The sequence below is a fragment of the Zalophus californianus genome, chromosome 9 (assembly GCF_009762305.2).
Source record: "Zalophus californianus isolate mZalCal1 chromosome 9, mZalCal1.pri.v2, whole genome shotgun sequence".
Classification (NCBI taxonomy): Eukaryota; Metazoa; Chordata; class Mammalia; order Carnivora; family Otariidae; genus Zalophus; species Zalophus californianus.
In genome coordinates, this window is record NC_045603.1 from 59,191,113 (window position 1) to 59,207,305 (window position 16,193).

A 16,193-nucleotide genomic window follows, 5' to 3' on the forward strand; every position below is an offset into this window, starting at 1 on the left:
ACTGGGAGGCCAACATTTTCACTCTTGTCCTCCAAAGCTGTACAGAAAGCTTCCATGGAACAAAAGCTGCCAAGAGCAGGCAAGGGTGGGGCAATTCTGCCTCCGGCAAAGACATTTGGGAACCACGGCAACAGGCCCCTCCCCCAGAAGATCAGCAAGAACAGCCAGCCAAGACCAAGTTTTACTGATCAAGGAGAATGGCAGAACTCCAGCACTAGGGGAATACTGCACAAAGAATTCATGGCTTTTTTCCCATGATCCTTTAGTCTTTCAAAGTTAATTTTTTTGAACTTTCTTTTTCTTTTTTCTTTTTTTTTGAATTTTTCTATTTCCCTTTTTCAACCAACAACTTATCAATCCCTTTTTAAAAATTTTTTTATTTTTATTTTTAGAGTCATATTCTATCCTTCATTGTAGTTAATCCTATTTTTGGTATATATATAAGTTGTTCTCTCTTTAAAATTATGGGATACAGTTTCTTCTAACAGACCAAAATACACCTTAAATCTCTAGTGTATGGCTTTGTTCTAGTCTCCTGCCTGTTCACATTCTCTCTCTCTTTTTTTTTTTTGTATTTGTCTTCTTTCTTTTTTCAACCAACTTCTTATCAATTCCATTTATAAAATCTTTTATAATTTTCATCTTTACAATCATATTCTAGCCCTTCATCATACTTACCCTTATTTTTATACATATATAAATTTTCTTTCTTTAAAATTTTGGGAGGCAGTTTCTTCTAACAGACCAAAATACACCCAAAATCTAGTGTGTGGCACTGATCTATTCACCAGTCTGATCATATTTAGTCTATTCTTTTTTTGTTTTTTCCTACTTTCTTTCCCTTTCTTCTCCCCCGGTTTCAGATCTCTTCTGATTTGTTTAGTGTATATTTTTCTGGGGACATTGTTACCCTGTTAGGATTTTGTTCTCCCATTCACCTATTCCTCTGGACAAAATGACAAGATGGAAAAATTCACCTCAAAAAAAAAGAACAAGAGGCAGTACCGACTGCCAGGGACCTAATCAATACGAATATTAGTAAGATGTCAGAACTAGAATTCAGAATGATTATTTTAAAGATACTAGCTGGGCTTGGAAAAAGCATGGAAGATATTAGAGAAACCCTTTCTGGAGAAATAAAAGAACTAAAATCTAACCAAGTCAAAATCAAAAAGGCTATTAATGAGGTTGAATAAAAAATGGAGGCTCTACCTGCTAGGATATGTGAGGCAGAAGAGAGAATTAGTGATATAGAAGACCAAATGATGGAGAATAAAGAAGCTGAGAAAAAGAGATAAACAACTACTGGATCACCAGGGCAGATTTCGAGAGATAAGTGATAGCAAAAGATGAAACAATATTAGAATAGTTGGGATCCCAGAAAAAGAAGAAAGAGAGAGAGGGGCAGAAGTATATTGTAGCAAATTATAGCAGAGAAACAGACATCAAAATCCAGGAGGCACAGAGAACCACCCTCAAAATCAATAAAAATAGGTCAACACCCTGACATGAAATAGTAAAACTTACAAGTCTCAGAGACAAAGAGAAAATCCTGAAAGCAACTCGGGAGAAGAGATCTGGAACCTACAATGGTAGAAACATTAGATTGGCAACAGACCTATCCACAGAGACCTGGCACGCCAGAAAGGACTGCTTGATATATTCAGAGCACTAAATGAGAAAAATATGCGGCAAAGAATACTATATGCAGCTAGGTTGTCATTGAAAAATAGAAGGAGAGATCAAAAGCTTCCAGGACAAACAAAAACTAATTTGCAAACACAAAACCAGCCCTACAAGAAATCTTGAAAGGGGTCCTCTAAGCAAAGAGAGAGCCTAAAAGCAGCATAGATCAGAAAGGAACACAGACAATATACAGTAACAGTCACCTTACAGGCAATACAATGGCACTAAATTCATACCTTTCAATAGTTACCCTGAATGTAAATGGGCTAAATGCCCCAATCAAAAGACACAGGCTACCAGACTGAATAAAAAAACAAGACCCATCGATATGCTATTTGCAGAAACTCATTTTAGACCCAAAGACACCCCCAGATTGAAAGTGAGGGGGTGGAAAACCATTTACCATGCTAATGGACATCAAAAGAAAGCTGGGATGGCAATCCTTATATTAGACAAATTAGATTTTAAACCAAAGACTGTAATAAGAGATGAGGAAGGACACTCTATCCTACTTAAAGGGTCTATCCAACAAGAAGATCTAACAATTGTAAATATCTATGCCCCTAACAAGGGAGTAGCCAGTTATATAAGCAAATTATTAACAAAAGCAAAGAAACACATCAACAATACAATAATAGTGGGGGAATTTAACACCTCCCTCACTGAAATGGACAGATCATCTAAGCAAAAGTTCAACAAGGAAATAAAGACTTTAAATGACAAACTGGACCAAATGGATTTCATGGATATATTCAGAACATTCCATCCCAAAGCAACAGGATACACATTCTTCTCTAGTGTCCATGGAACATTCTCCAGAATTGATCACATCCTACGTCACAAATCAGGTCTCAACCAGTACCAAAAGATTGGAATCATTCCCTGCATATTTTCAGACCACAATGCTTTGAAACTAGAACTCAATCACAAGAGGAAAGTCGGAAAGAACTCAAATACATGGAGGCTAAAGAATTCTACTAAAGAATGAATGGCTCAACCAGGAAATTAAAGAAGAATTTTAAAAAATTCATGGAAACAAATGAAAACGAAAACACAACTTTTCCAAATCTTTGGGATGCAGCAAAGGCAATCCTAAGAGGAAAGTATATAGCAATACAAACCTTTCTCAAAAAACAAAAAAGGTTTCAAATACATAACCTAACCCTACACCTAAAGGAGCTGGAGAAAGAACAGCAGATAAAGCCTAAACCCAGCAGGAGAAGAGAAATAATAAAGATCAGAGGAGAAATCAATGAAATAGAAACCAAAAGAACAGTAGAGCATATCAAAGAAACTAGGAACTGGTTCTTTGAAAGAATTAACAAGATTGATAAACCCCCGGCCAGACTTATCAAAAAGAAAAGAGAAAGGACTCAAATAAATAAAATCATGAATGAGAGAGGAGAGATCACAACCAACACGAAAGAAATACAAACAATTCAAAGAACGTATTATGAGCAACTATATGCCAGCAAATTAGATAATCTGGAAGAAATGGATGCATTCCTAGAGATGTAAAACTACCAAAACTGAACGAGAAAGAAATAGAAAACCTGAACAGACTATAACCACTAAGGAAATGGAAGCAGTCATCAAAAATCTCCCAACAAACAAAAACCCAGGGCCAGATGGCTTCCCAGGGAAAATCTACCAAATATTTAAAGTAGAATTAATACCTATTCTTCTGAAACTGTTCCAAAAAATAGAAATGGAAGGAAACTTCAAAACTCGTTTTATGAGACCACCATTACCTTGATCCCAAAACCAAAGACCCCATCAAAAAGGAGAATTACAGACCAATATCCTTGATGAACATGGATGCAAAAATTCTCACCAAAATACTAGCCAATAGGATCCTACAGTACGTTAAAAGGATTATTCACCACGACCAAGTGGGATTTATCCCTGGGCTGAAAGTTTGATTCCACAACTGCAAATCAATCAATGTGATACAATACATTAATAAAAGAAAGAACAAAAACCATATGATCATCTCAATAGATGCAGAAAAAACATTTGACAAAGTTCAGCATCCTTTCTTGATCAAAACTCTTCAGAGTGTAGGGATAGAGGGTACATACCTCAATATCATAAAAGCCATCTAAGAAAAACCCACAGTGAATATCATTCTCAATGGAGAAAAACTGAGAGCTTTCCCACTAAGGTCAGGAACGCGGCAGGGATGTCCATTCTCACCACTGCTATTCAACACAGTATTAGAAGTCCTAGCCACAGCAATCAGACAACAAAAAGAAATAAAAGGCATCCAAATCAGCAAAGAAGAAGTCAAACTCTCACTCTTTGCAGATGATATGGTACTTTATGTGGAAAACCCAAAAGACTCCACCCCAAAACTGCTAGAACTCATACAGGAATTCAGTAAAGTGGCAGGATATAAAATCAATGCACAGAAATCAGTGGCATTAAGATACACCAACAATAAGACAGAAGAAAGAGAAATTAAGGAGTCGATCCCATTTACAATTGCACCCAAAACCATAAGATACCTAGGAATAAATCTAACCAAAGAGGCAAAGGATCTGTACTCAGAAAACTATAAAATACTCAGGAAAGAAATTGAGGAAGACACAAAGAAATGGAAAAACATTCCATGCTCATGGATTGGAAGAACAAATATTGTGAAGATGTCAATGTTACCTAGAGCAATCTACACATTCAATGCAATCCCCATCAAAATACCATCCACTTTTTTCAAAGAAATGGAGCAAATAATCCTAAAATTTGTATGGAACCAGAAAAGACCCTGAATAGCCAGAGGAATGTTGAAAAAGAAGAGCAAAGCTGGTGGCATCACAATTCCGGACTTCCAGCTCTATTACAAAGCTGTAATCATCAAGACGGTATGGTACTGACACAAAAACAGACACATTAGATCAATGAAACAGAATCGAGAGCCCAGAAATAGACCCTCAACTCTCTGGTCAACTCATCTTCGACAAAGCAGGAAAGAATTTCCAATGGAAAATGACAGTCTCTTCAACAAATGGTGTTGGGAAAATTGGACAGCCACATGCAGAAGAATGAAACTGGACCATTTGCTTACACCACACACAAAAATAGACTCCAAATGGTTGAAAGACCTAAACGTGTGACAGGAGTCCATCAAAATCCTAAAGGAGAACACAGGCAGCAACCTCTTCGACCTCAGCCACAGTAACTTCTTCCTAGAAACATCACCAAAAGCAAGGTAAGCAAGTGCAAAAATGAACTATTGGGACTTCATCAAGATAAGCTTTTGCACAGCAAAAGAAACAGTCAACAAAACCAATAGACAACCGACAGAATGGGAGAAGATATTTGCAAATGACATATCAGATAAAGGGCTAGTATCCAAAATCTATAAAGAACTTATCAAACTCAACACCCAAAGAACAAATGATCCAATCAAGAAATAGGCAGAAGACATGAACAGACATTTTTCCAAAGACGACATCCAAATGGCCAACAGACACACGAAAAGTGCTGAACATGGCTCAGCATCAGGGAAATCCAAATCAAAACCTCAATGAGATACCACCTCATACCCCTCAGAATGGCTAAAATTAAGTCAGGAAACAGCAGATGTTGGTGAGGATGCGGAGAAAGGGGAACCCTCCTACACTGTTGGTGAGAATGCAAGCTGGTGCAGCCACTCTGGAAAATAGTATGGAGATTCCTCAAAATGTTGAAAATAGAGATACCCTATGACCCAGCAATTGCACTACAGGGTATTTACCCCAAAGATACAAATGTAGGGATCCAAAGGGGTATGTGCACCCCATTGTTTATAGCAGCAATGTCCACAATAGCCAAACTATGGAAAGTACTAAGATGTCTATTGACAGATGAATGGATGAAGAAGATGTGATATATATATATATATATATATAAAGAATGGAATATTATGTAGCCATCAAAAGGAATGAAATCTTGCCATTTGCAATGATGTGGATGGAACTGGAGGGTATTATGCTGAGCGAAATAAGTCAATCAGAGAAAGGCATGTATCATATGACCTCACTGATATGTGGAATTCTTAATCCCAGGAAACAAACTGAGGGTTGCTGGAATGGTGGGGGGTGGGAGGGATGGGGTGGCTGGGTGATAGACATTAGGGAGGGTATGTGCTATGGTGAGTGCTGTGAATTGTGTAAGACTGATGAATCACAGACCTGTACCTCTGAAACAAATAATACATTATATCTTAAAAGAAGAAGAAGAAGAAGAAGAAGAAGAAGAAGAAGAAGAAGAAGAAGAAGAAGAAGAAGAAGAAGAAGAAGAAGGAGAAGAAGAAGATAGCAGTAAGGGAAGATTGAAGTGGGGGGAACTCGGAGGGGAAGATGAACCATGAGAGACGATGGACTCTGAGAAACAAACTGAGGGTTCTAGAGGGGAGGGGGGTGGGGGGATGGGTTAGCCTGGTGATGGGTATTAAAGAGGGCGCGTTCTGTGTGGAGCACTGGGTGTTATGCACAAACATTGAATCATGGAACACTACATCAAAAACTAATGATGTAATGTATGGTGATTAACATAGCATAATAATTAAAAAAAGGAACTGGCTCTAAATCTCCTAAGTTCATGAAATGGATTCATGTTTGTTATTTAAAAAAAGTATGAATATAGATGTGTGCTCCAGTATGTGCTTACAGTCAATCAGTAGAAACAAGCTCAAGTATAGAAAAGCCTAAAGTTTTTAAATGTTAAGCAAATGTCTGCATTCCTTTAAGGGAAAATAGTATTAAAATACCGTATTAAGGGGTGTCTGGGTGTCTCAGTCATTGGGCATCTGCCTTCGGCACAGGTCATGATCACGGGCTCCTGGGATCAAGCCCTGCATCAGGCTCCCTGCTCAGCAGAAAAGCCTGCTTCTCCCTCTCCCTCTCCCCCTGCTTGTTTTCCCTCTCTCACTGTGTCTCTCTCTGTCAAACAAATAAATAAAATCCTTAAAAAAAATACTGTATTAAAATAAATCAGAAATTTTCCAAACTAATGCATGCATGCAGATAACCCAAAATACCACGAGATGGCAGCACACTCCAGTGATAACACCACGTAGGTTTTCACCTGTCAGTGGTCAGGAAGAAATATTGAGTGAGATGTTCTCATTAAATCCTAGGTGTTTGATTTAGAAAGAGCTTCAGGTTCAATTCAGCACATGTTTCTCTTCATCTTCCAAAGAGGAAAACAAATTTCTGAAAAATTAAAGTATTTATTCAATGTCAAACAAGTAGTTTGTTACAGAACTGGGATCAGAACCCTGAACTTGCAACTCCCAGGGCATGCTCCTAACAACATCAGGCCTTAATCTCATCCTTTTTCTACCCCCAAAGCCTTTCAATGACTGTTATGGCTAAGAGAAATCATGCTATGTAATAAAATATGGAAACTGAGCAGCAAGCAAAGTTTTCTCTTGGGTCCTCCTGCATCTTCTCCAATCCCAGCCCTCACTGACTGACTTCTGTCCCATTTCCTAACCCAGCCCCCAACAAAATGGGAGAGATTCTGGTATCAGTGAAGCCTTCAGCATTCGGGGGCTGAACCTCATTTGCTTACTTTAACTATAAAATGAATGCATATTGCTCATGTTAAAGTAATATTAGGCTATAGAAGTCGATAAACCTTGAAGTTGACTCTACAATCAGATTCTCCTTCAGGCTAAACGCAGTCTGGTGACTAACCTTCCTGGTTTGCCTGGGCCTGAGGGGTTTCCCAGAATATAGGACTTTACTTCTGAAGCACTGAAAGTCCTACGCTGGGAAAACCATCACCTTGGCTCCTTGATGTGGGACTCGGGCTTTGTGGTGTGATGAACAACGTGATGGGCTAGAAGAAAGACAGTGTGTCTCACCATCACCTTTTCTCTCTCCTTCCATCTCTCTCTTCAGTTCAGCCAACTGCATAAAACTGCTCTAAGGAGATGCACTGAGCTGAGCCCCAGGAATTCAAGGATGAACCACGTGGAATGAGGTAGCAAATAGATGCACGAATAAGATTCCTGAATAACATTTTTATCATATCTGCTTTGGGGACGCTCCCACACCAACCTGGTTTTTTTATAACTCCAGTAAATCAAACATGTATGCACCATTTTTGTCCTTTTTTCAAATAAAACCCAGTCATTTTCTTAAAACTAGAATGTGTGTAATAATAGCCAACTTTTGCCAAGTGCTTACCAATTTTCTGGAATTCTGTTATTTGACTCTTTTAATAACACTCTGAAGGAAAATCTTACATTGTCCTCATGGCTCAAACCAGTGAACTGAGACTTGAGGAAGGTAAATAACTTACTCCAGACAATACAATTAATCATGAGAAAAGTAGTTTTCCAATCCCAAATCTGTTGACTCTAGAGCCTGTGCCCTCCCCCCACTTGGGGACACCATTTCTCATCTAGAGAGGTGCTTGTTCTGTCTAGAACTTACCGCATTCATGGAAATGTTCTCTATCTGCTCTGTCCAACAGAGGAACCACTCGCCACATGTGACTACTGAATGTTTGAAATATGGCTTATGTGACTAAGGAACTGAATTTTAAATTTTACTTTATTTTATTTAAATTAAATAGCTGCATGTGGCTAACGGCTGGACTACAAAGGCCTAAGTATGTATTCTATCATGTGGATACAGTATAGTAGATTAACACAGTATAGTGAAAAGAGAAAGGACATTGGAATTAGGCTTTCTGCCCTCAAATCCCTACCCATGCCACTGAACTGGCTATGTGAACCAAAGGAACATTTTTCTGCTTTACATCTCCGTAAGCCTCAGTTAGTTGACTCATATAAAAAAGGGGATAATCATAATTTTGCCAGACAGTTGGGAGTTTTAAATAGATATATATGATATTTGGCACTAATTACCACTAAACATGTTTTATTTGTCATTTAAAGATCTAAAATGGTTGGGAAGGAAATTTGCATAGGCTCCATTTAGCACTTTCTCCAATATTTGAGAGGTCATGTCAAGAAACTCCTCTATGTCTCTCCCATTGTAATAGAATTCAGTTTCTTTCATTACATTCTCTCTTAGAATTGTTGTTGGGTTTAAAAGTTTGATGACAAATGTAAAGTACCCCACAGTTATCTCAGTGACCAGAACAAGGTAATATGCAGTGATGCCTTTTTCCCCCTGCTCTCCTTCAGGACTTAGCATAGTTTGTCTTTTTAAAACCACAAAACACCCTTGATGAAGAGTGTGAGAAAGGCTAGAAGGAATAACCTGCCTACTTCTCTGAGGTCAAAGGATAACTGAATTCTTACTTTGGGTTCAGGCATGTTTAAGAAACAAGCTATACTCAAAACAAAGAACAAAAACAAAAAAAAAAACAAACTATACTCTCATTTGATAAATGAGTATAGGCTAGAATGATTGAAAAATAGTGTGATCCAGTGGAAAGTTCCTGGAGGTTAAAGTGAAGAAGCCAGAATCTGATTTCTTTTTGACCTGGAGTTGTTCTGTGGTTGTTTCTCATTCTGTACCTCAAATTTCCCAGCTAGGAAGTGGGTAGAACCACCTTAAATCTCCCTCAGAATTATGTAAGGATTAAGATCCTTACTTATATAATCTTCCTATTAATGTAACTTACATTTTCATATTAATAATCACCCTTGACCATCTATCCTAGCACTATATGAGATATAAGTTGTAATTTTTGTAAAACACTTCCATGAACTATAAAGCACTAAGCACTAATTACAATCATTAGGTAAAGCAGAAAACATCATCTTCATTTTACCAATCTGGAGATGGGTGTTCAAAAAATTAAGTGACTTGCCTAAGCCACAGTCAAGGCCAAGATCCTTGACCACACACTCACTGACTTGATTACTCTTTCAGAGAAAAATGCTAAAACAAATCTCCATTGTGTTGAGTGAAATGAAAAGGTTTAGCCTTCCATGTAAGTGATATGATTAGTCCTTCAAAAGAGCTTGCCTGAATGAAACGTGTTATGAGACAGTGGATTGGGCCTGGTGAGATGACCTGGATAACTCTGTCTCTCGGTGCCACTCTTTCCTGTTCTTTCTCCCAACCTCACAAAGACAAGTTGATTGAGGAAAGCAGCCCTTCCAAGCGGCTGTTCAAGTTGCTGCTGTCCTGCACAGCCACTAGGTGGCCACCCAGTCTAATCCTGATGAGCTGGTATAATGGGCTTCGAAGGTTGAAGATTTCCAGAGTTAATGGCCCCAGAGGGAGGGGCTAGCCCCAGGGCTGCCTGAGATTTCATCACTTGCCCAGAGGCAGACTTGGGAAAAAAATCATAGCGGACCCCTGGTCTGTCCACAGCCTGGTCATTCCTGCCACTTCAGGGCCTTGGACTCCCATGTGTTCAGATCTCAGTGGCCCTTTCGCCTCCTTCCAGCCATGAAAGTTGAGCTTCCTGGAACCCTTGCTCCAGAGCTTGGTGTCAGGATAAGGTCTTAGCCTTGTTGCTGAGGGAAGCATTGACCCTTTCCCAGAACAGGTTGAATCAGAAAAGAACGATGTTCCTAAAAGAAATTACAGAGGGAGGCTGACCAGAAAGACACAGCACGGAGAGAGTAACCTGGCAGAGGCTTCTGAAGACAGCAGGAAGAGCAGAGAACAAGTCTTTGCCCAAGGAAAAAGCTTGTTAGCTTGCACTTTTCTTTTTTTTTTTTATTATGTTAGTTAATCACCATACATTACAACATTAGTTTTTGATGTAGTGTTCCATGATTCATTGTTTGTGTATAACACCCAGTGCTCCATTCAGTACGTGCCCTCTTTAATACCCATTACCAGGCTACCCCATCCCACCAACCCCCTCCACTCTAGAAACTTCAATTTGTTTCTCAGAGTCCATAGTCTCTCATGGTTCATCTCCCCCTCCGATTCCCACCTCCCCCTTCATTTTTTCCTTCCTACTACCTTCTTTGTTTTTTAACATATAATGTATTATTTGTTTCAGAGGTACAGGTCTGTGATTCAACAGTCTTGCACAATTCACAGCGCTCGCCATAGCACATACCCTCCCCAATGTCTATCACCCAGCCACCCCATCCCTCCCAACCCCCACCACTCCAGCAACCCTCAGTTTGTTTCCTGAGATTAAGAATTTCTCATAGCAGTGAGATCATATGATACATGTCTTTCTCTGACTGACTTATTTCGCTCAGCATAATATCCTCCAGTTCCACCCACATCGTTGCAAATGGCAAGATTTCATTCCTTTTGATGGCTGCATAATATTCCATTGTAGATATATACCACTTCTTCTTTATCCATTCATCTGTCGATGGACATCTTGGCTCTTTCCTTAGTTTGGCTATTGTGGACATTGCTGCTATAAACATCAGGGTGCACGTACCCCTTCGTATCCCTATATTTGTATCTTTGGGGTAAATACCCAGGAGTGCAATTTCTGGGTCATATGGTAGCTTTATTTTCAACTTTTTGAGGAACCTCCATACTGGTTTACAGAGTGGCTGCACCAGCCTGCATTCCCACCAAGAGTATAAGAGGGTTTCCGTTTCTCTGCATCCCCACCAACATCTGTCATTTCCTGACTTGTTAATTTCAGCCATTCTGACTGGTGTAAGGTGGTATCTCATTGAGGTTTTTTTTCTTTAATTTTTTATTGTTATGTTAATCACCATACATTACATCATTAGTTTTTGATGTAGTGTTCCATGATTCATTGTTTGTGCATAACGTCCAGTGCTCCACACAGAATGGACCCTCCCCAATACCCATCACCAGGCTAACCCATCTCCCCACCCCTCTCCCCTCCAGAACCCTCAGTTTGTTTTTCAGAGTCCCATTGTCTCTCATGGTTTGTCTCCCCCTCCGAATTCCCCCACTTCATTCTTTCCCTCCTGCTATCTTCTTTTTTTTTTCTTAACGTATATTGCATTATTGGTTTCAGAGGTACAGATCTGTGATTCAACAGCCTTGCACAATTCACAGCACTCACCATAGCACATAACCTCCCCAATGTCTATCACCCAGCCACCCCATCCCTCCCACCTCACCCCCACTCCAGCAATGCTCAGTTTGTTTCCTGAGATTAAGAATTCCTCATATCACTGAGGTCATATATACATGTCTTTCTCTGATTGACTTATTTCACTCAGCATTAACACCCTCCAGTTCTATCCACATCGTTGCAAACGGCAAGATCTCATTCCTTTTGATGGCTGCATAATATTCCCTTGTATATATATACCACTTCTTCTTTATCCATTCATCTGTCGATGGACATCTTGGCTCTTTCCACAGTTTGGCTTTTGTGGACATTGCTGCTATAAGGGTGCACGTACACCTTCGGATCCCTACATTTGTATCTTTGGGGTAAATACCCTGTAGTGCAATTGCTGGATCGTATGGTATCTCTATTTCCAACTTTTTGAGGAATCTCCATACTGTTTTCCAGAGTGGCCGCACCAGCTTGCATTCCCACTAACAGTGTAGGAGGGTTCCCCTTTCTCCACATCCCTGCCAACATCTGTCATTTCCTGACTTAATTTTAGCTATTCAGACTAGTGTGAGATGGTATCTCATTGAGGTTTTGATTTGGATTTCCCTGATGCCGAGGGATGTTGAGCACTTTTTCATGTGTCTGTTGGCCATTTGGATGTCTTTGGAAAAATGTCTGTTCATGTCTTCTGCCTATTTCTTGATTGGATCATTTGTTCTTTGGGTGTTGAGTTTAATAAGTTCTTTTTAGATTTTGGATACTAGCTCTTTATCTAATATGTCATTTGCAAATACTTTTTCCCATTCTGTCGGTTGTCTTTTGGTTTTGTGGACTGTTTCTTTTGCTGTGCAAAAGCTTTTTATCTTGATGAAGTCCCAATAGTTCATTTTTGCCCTTGCTTTCCTTGCCTTTGGCGATGTGTCTAGGAAGAAGTTGCTGCAGCTGAGGTCGAAGAGGTTGCTGCCTGTGTTCTCCTTTAGGATTTTGATGGACTCCTGTCTCACATTTAGGTCTTTCAACCATTTGGAGTCTATTTTTGTGTGTGGTGTAAGGAAATGGTCCAGTTTCATTCTTCTGCATGTGGCTGTCCAATTTTCCCAACACCATGTGTTGAAGAGACTGTCTTTTTTCCATTGGACATTCTTTCCTGCTTTGTCGAAGATGAGTTAACCAGAGAGTTGAGGGTCCATTTCTGGGCTCTCTATTCTGTTCCATTGATCTATGTGTCTGTTTTTGTGCCAGTACCATACCGTCTTGATGATGACAGCTTTGGAATAGAGCTTGAAGTCTGGAATTGTGATGCCGCCAGCTTTCCTTTTCTTTTTCAACATTCCTCTGGCTATTCGGGGTCTTTTCTGGTTCCATACAAATTTTAGGATTATTTGCTCCAGTTCTTTGAAAAAAGTGGATGGTATTTTGATGGGGATTGCATTGAATGTGTAGATTGCTCTAGGTAGCATTGACATCTTCACAATATTTGTTCTTCCAATCCATGAGCATGGAATGTTTTTCCATTTCTTTGTGTCTTCCTCAATTTCTTTCATGAGTATTTTATAGTTTTCTGAGTACAGATTCTTTACCTCTTTGGTTAGATTTATTCCTAGGTATCTTATGGTTTTGGGTGCAATTGTAAATGGGATCGACTCCTTAATTTCTTTTTCTTCTGTCTTGTTGTTGGTGTATAGGAATGCCTCTGATTTCTGTGCATTGATTTTATATCTAGCCACTTTACTGAATTCCTGTATGAGTTCTAGCAGTTTTGGGGTGAAGTCTTTTGGGTTTTCCACATAAAGTATCATATCATCTGCAAAGAGTTGCCCTTGTTTTCTTAGTCCAATTTGCAAATGCCTGTCTGTAAAACAACCCCTGGTATTTATATGCCCCTTGGGTCTGTTCTTCTACCTCTTAAGAAGGCCTGCCACACACCCTTCTCAGATCCCCCTCAGTGACTCCTTCCTCAAACTGTTGCTGCTGCTGAGCCATCTGTCACTGCCCACAGACTGCACGCCTCTCTGGAAAGCTGAGCCCCAGCAAGCTGGGGTCCAAGCCCAGGGATGTTATCCTGCAGCCACAGCAGGATTTATGCTAACTAGGGAGGGGTGGGGGTGGGGGGCAAACTTCACATAGCAAAGAAGATTCTAGATATTTGTTTATGACTCCAATAAATATTTATGGGATAGGTTCTGTGAGCAAAGCACTTTTTTCAAAGGCTAGTCCCTGTCCTCCAACAATAATAAATGATGTGCTTAATGAAAGAGAAAGGACTGTAGAATCTGTAACACTACCAATCAATCAATACATGTTATAGATCATTGAATCAGACCCCTTTAACATTACATATGACTAAAGAACTAAGACTGGAAGGTGCAAAGTACTGAAATTCATACTATATAAATGGGGAATCCCTTACAATTTCTCAAAAAGGAAATAATCTAATAAGATATCAAAAAAGAAACACTAGGCAAAGTCAAGGAGGGACAGGGTTATTCTTTGTCTCAGAGTCGAGTTCCTCAAATTAAATCAAATCATCAAATCAAATCAAAACCTCAGCTGTCTGGGTCTGTCCATTCACTCACCCCCTGATCTAACTTCCAACCCCCCTCATCACCCATATTGCCCCTTGGAGAGAACACCTGGGCCCTGGGCCTATCTCATCCTCAAACTTACACAAAAGTCTCAGATTAGCAAGAATGTCACTGATTTCATATTATCAGATTTTTCCCTAACAAATACATCAATTTTGGTTCTTAAAAAAAAAACAATCACACAGTAATTTGTGTTTGCTTTCTTTGCAAAAATTTGGGATAAGGAAGTGAAAAGTGAGGGCTAAGCAAAAGGTACACCTAGAAAAATTTTGAAAATATAACAAGATGCCCAGAAGATATAAACAGATACAGATACAGATGGTCAATCATAAATTTATTTTAGTTTAGTTTGAGAGTAATATGGGAATATTGGAAGCAAATAGATGAAACCTAAAACCAATGATCAAACTTACAGATGTTTTCCCTGCACAACACAAACATTCTGGTTCTTTGAGCATCACTGAGTAACTAACCAATTTAAAAGAAAAAAACATGGGGTGCCTGGGTGGCTCAGTCATTAAGCATCTGTCTTTGGCTCAGGTCATGATCCCAGGATCTTGGGATCAAGCCCCGCATCGGGCTTCTTGCTCAGCAAGAAACCTGCTTCTCCCTCTCCCACTCCCCCTGCTTGTGTTCCCTCTCTCCCTGTGTCTCTCTCTGTCAAATAAATAAATAAAATCTTTAAAAAGAAAAAAACATTCCATCCAGCTTTGTCCAGGAGAACAAAGATAAACAAATGGCCTGCAAACATACGTGATGTTTGGTTTGCTTGTGGGATTCCTGGTGTAATAGTAAAACAGATAGAGGGGCACATGGGTGAGTTAGTCAGTTACGTGTCTGACTCTTGGTTTCAGCTCAGGTCATGATTTCAGGGTCCTAGGATCGAGCCCCACGTGAGGCTCCGTGCTCAGCAGGGAGTCTGCTCTAGGATTCTCTCCATCTGGTTCTCCAACCCCCCACCCACCCCACCTCCTGCTTGCGTGCTCTCTCTCCCTCTCAAATAAATAAATAAATCTTTTTTTTAAGAGAGGTTTCTTTATTCTACTTTCACTCTAATATCCTCATACAATTAACATACCAATATTTAGCATAGTTGGATATGAAGTTACCTCTCTCAGTTCTCAGGACCCTCGGGATCCGGAGGTGTCCCCAAAAAGAATTGTCTATGACCTATGAAAACAGTTGTGTTGCTGCTCCCTCACCCTTTATCACCCTAAACCACTCTCAATGCCTCCTGGTCTCTGTTTTCTTGTCCCATTCTCTCTTGGGCATATGTGAACAGCTAGAAACTGCCCTGCCCAATCCTTGTGCTCACTGGAAGAAAATGAATATGGGAGCAGAGCTCTTCCCCCAGGGGCTCCGCATGACTGATTTCCATAGGAAACAATCAACGGGACTCTGGCCCAATTGTGTGTGTGTGTAGGCTGAGTGAGAGGGAGGTGGAGGTAGTCCTGGAAAGGGGCTGCCCACCGCTCTAATGAGCGGCGGGACTGTGACTGGGATCGTGACAGATGGGGTATGAATACCAGACTGGCACCTTGAAAAAGGTTCTCATGGGCTTGCAGAGGGACAGGAGAGGAGTCCAGTTCTGGGGACAGAGCATCAACAAGCCTTCTCTGCCTCTGACCCACTCCCCATCTATCAAAGAGGTCCTGAGTGGTCTATGTATCCCCAAACCCCATTCAGAGAAAATATACTGCCCTGAAAGACTGAACAAAGATGGCTGCTTGTTAAGAGCACCTTCTCCAAAACAAACCATTCCTAGAGCCAGGATACCAGCCACTGACATGATACCTTGCCATTTTCCTGTGTTAAAATGCCAACAACTCTCCGTCACCAGCAGGATCAAGTCCACACTTTAGGCAGGTACTACTCAGTTGTAGTTTATCTGAACTCCTCCTTGACCAACCCTTCCAAACACACCACCCCCAGTACTACACACGGATCCCTCAGAACAGGCCTGATTCCCAGGACGCCCCAATCACT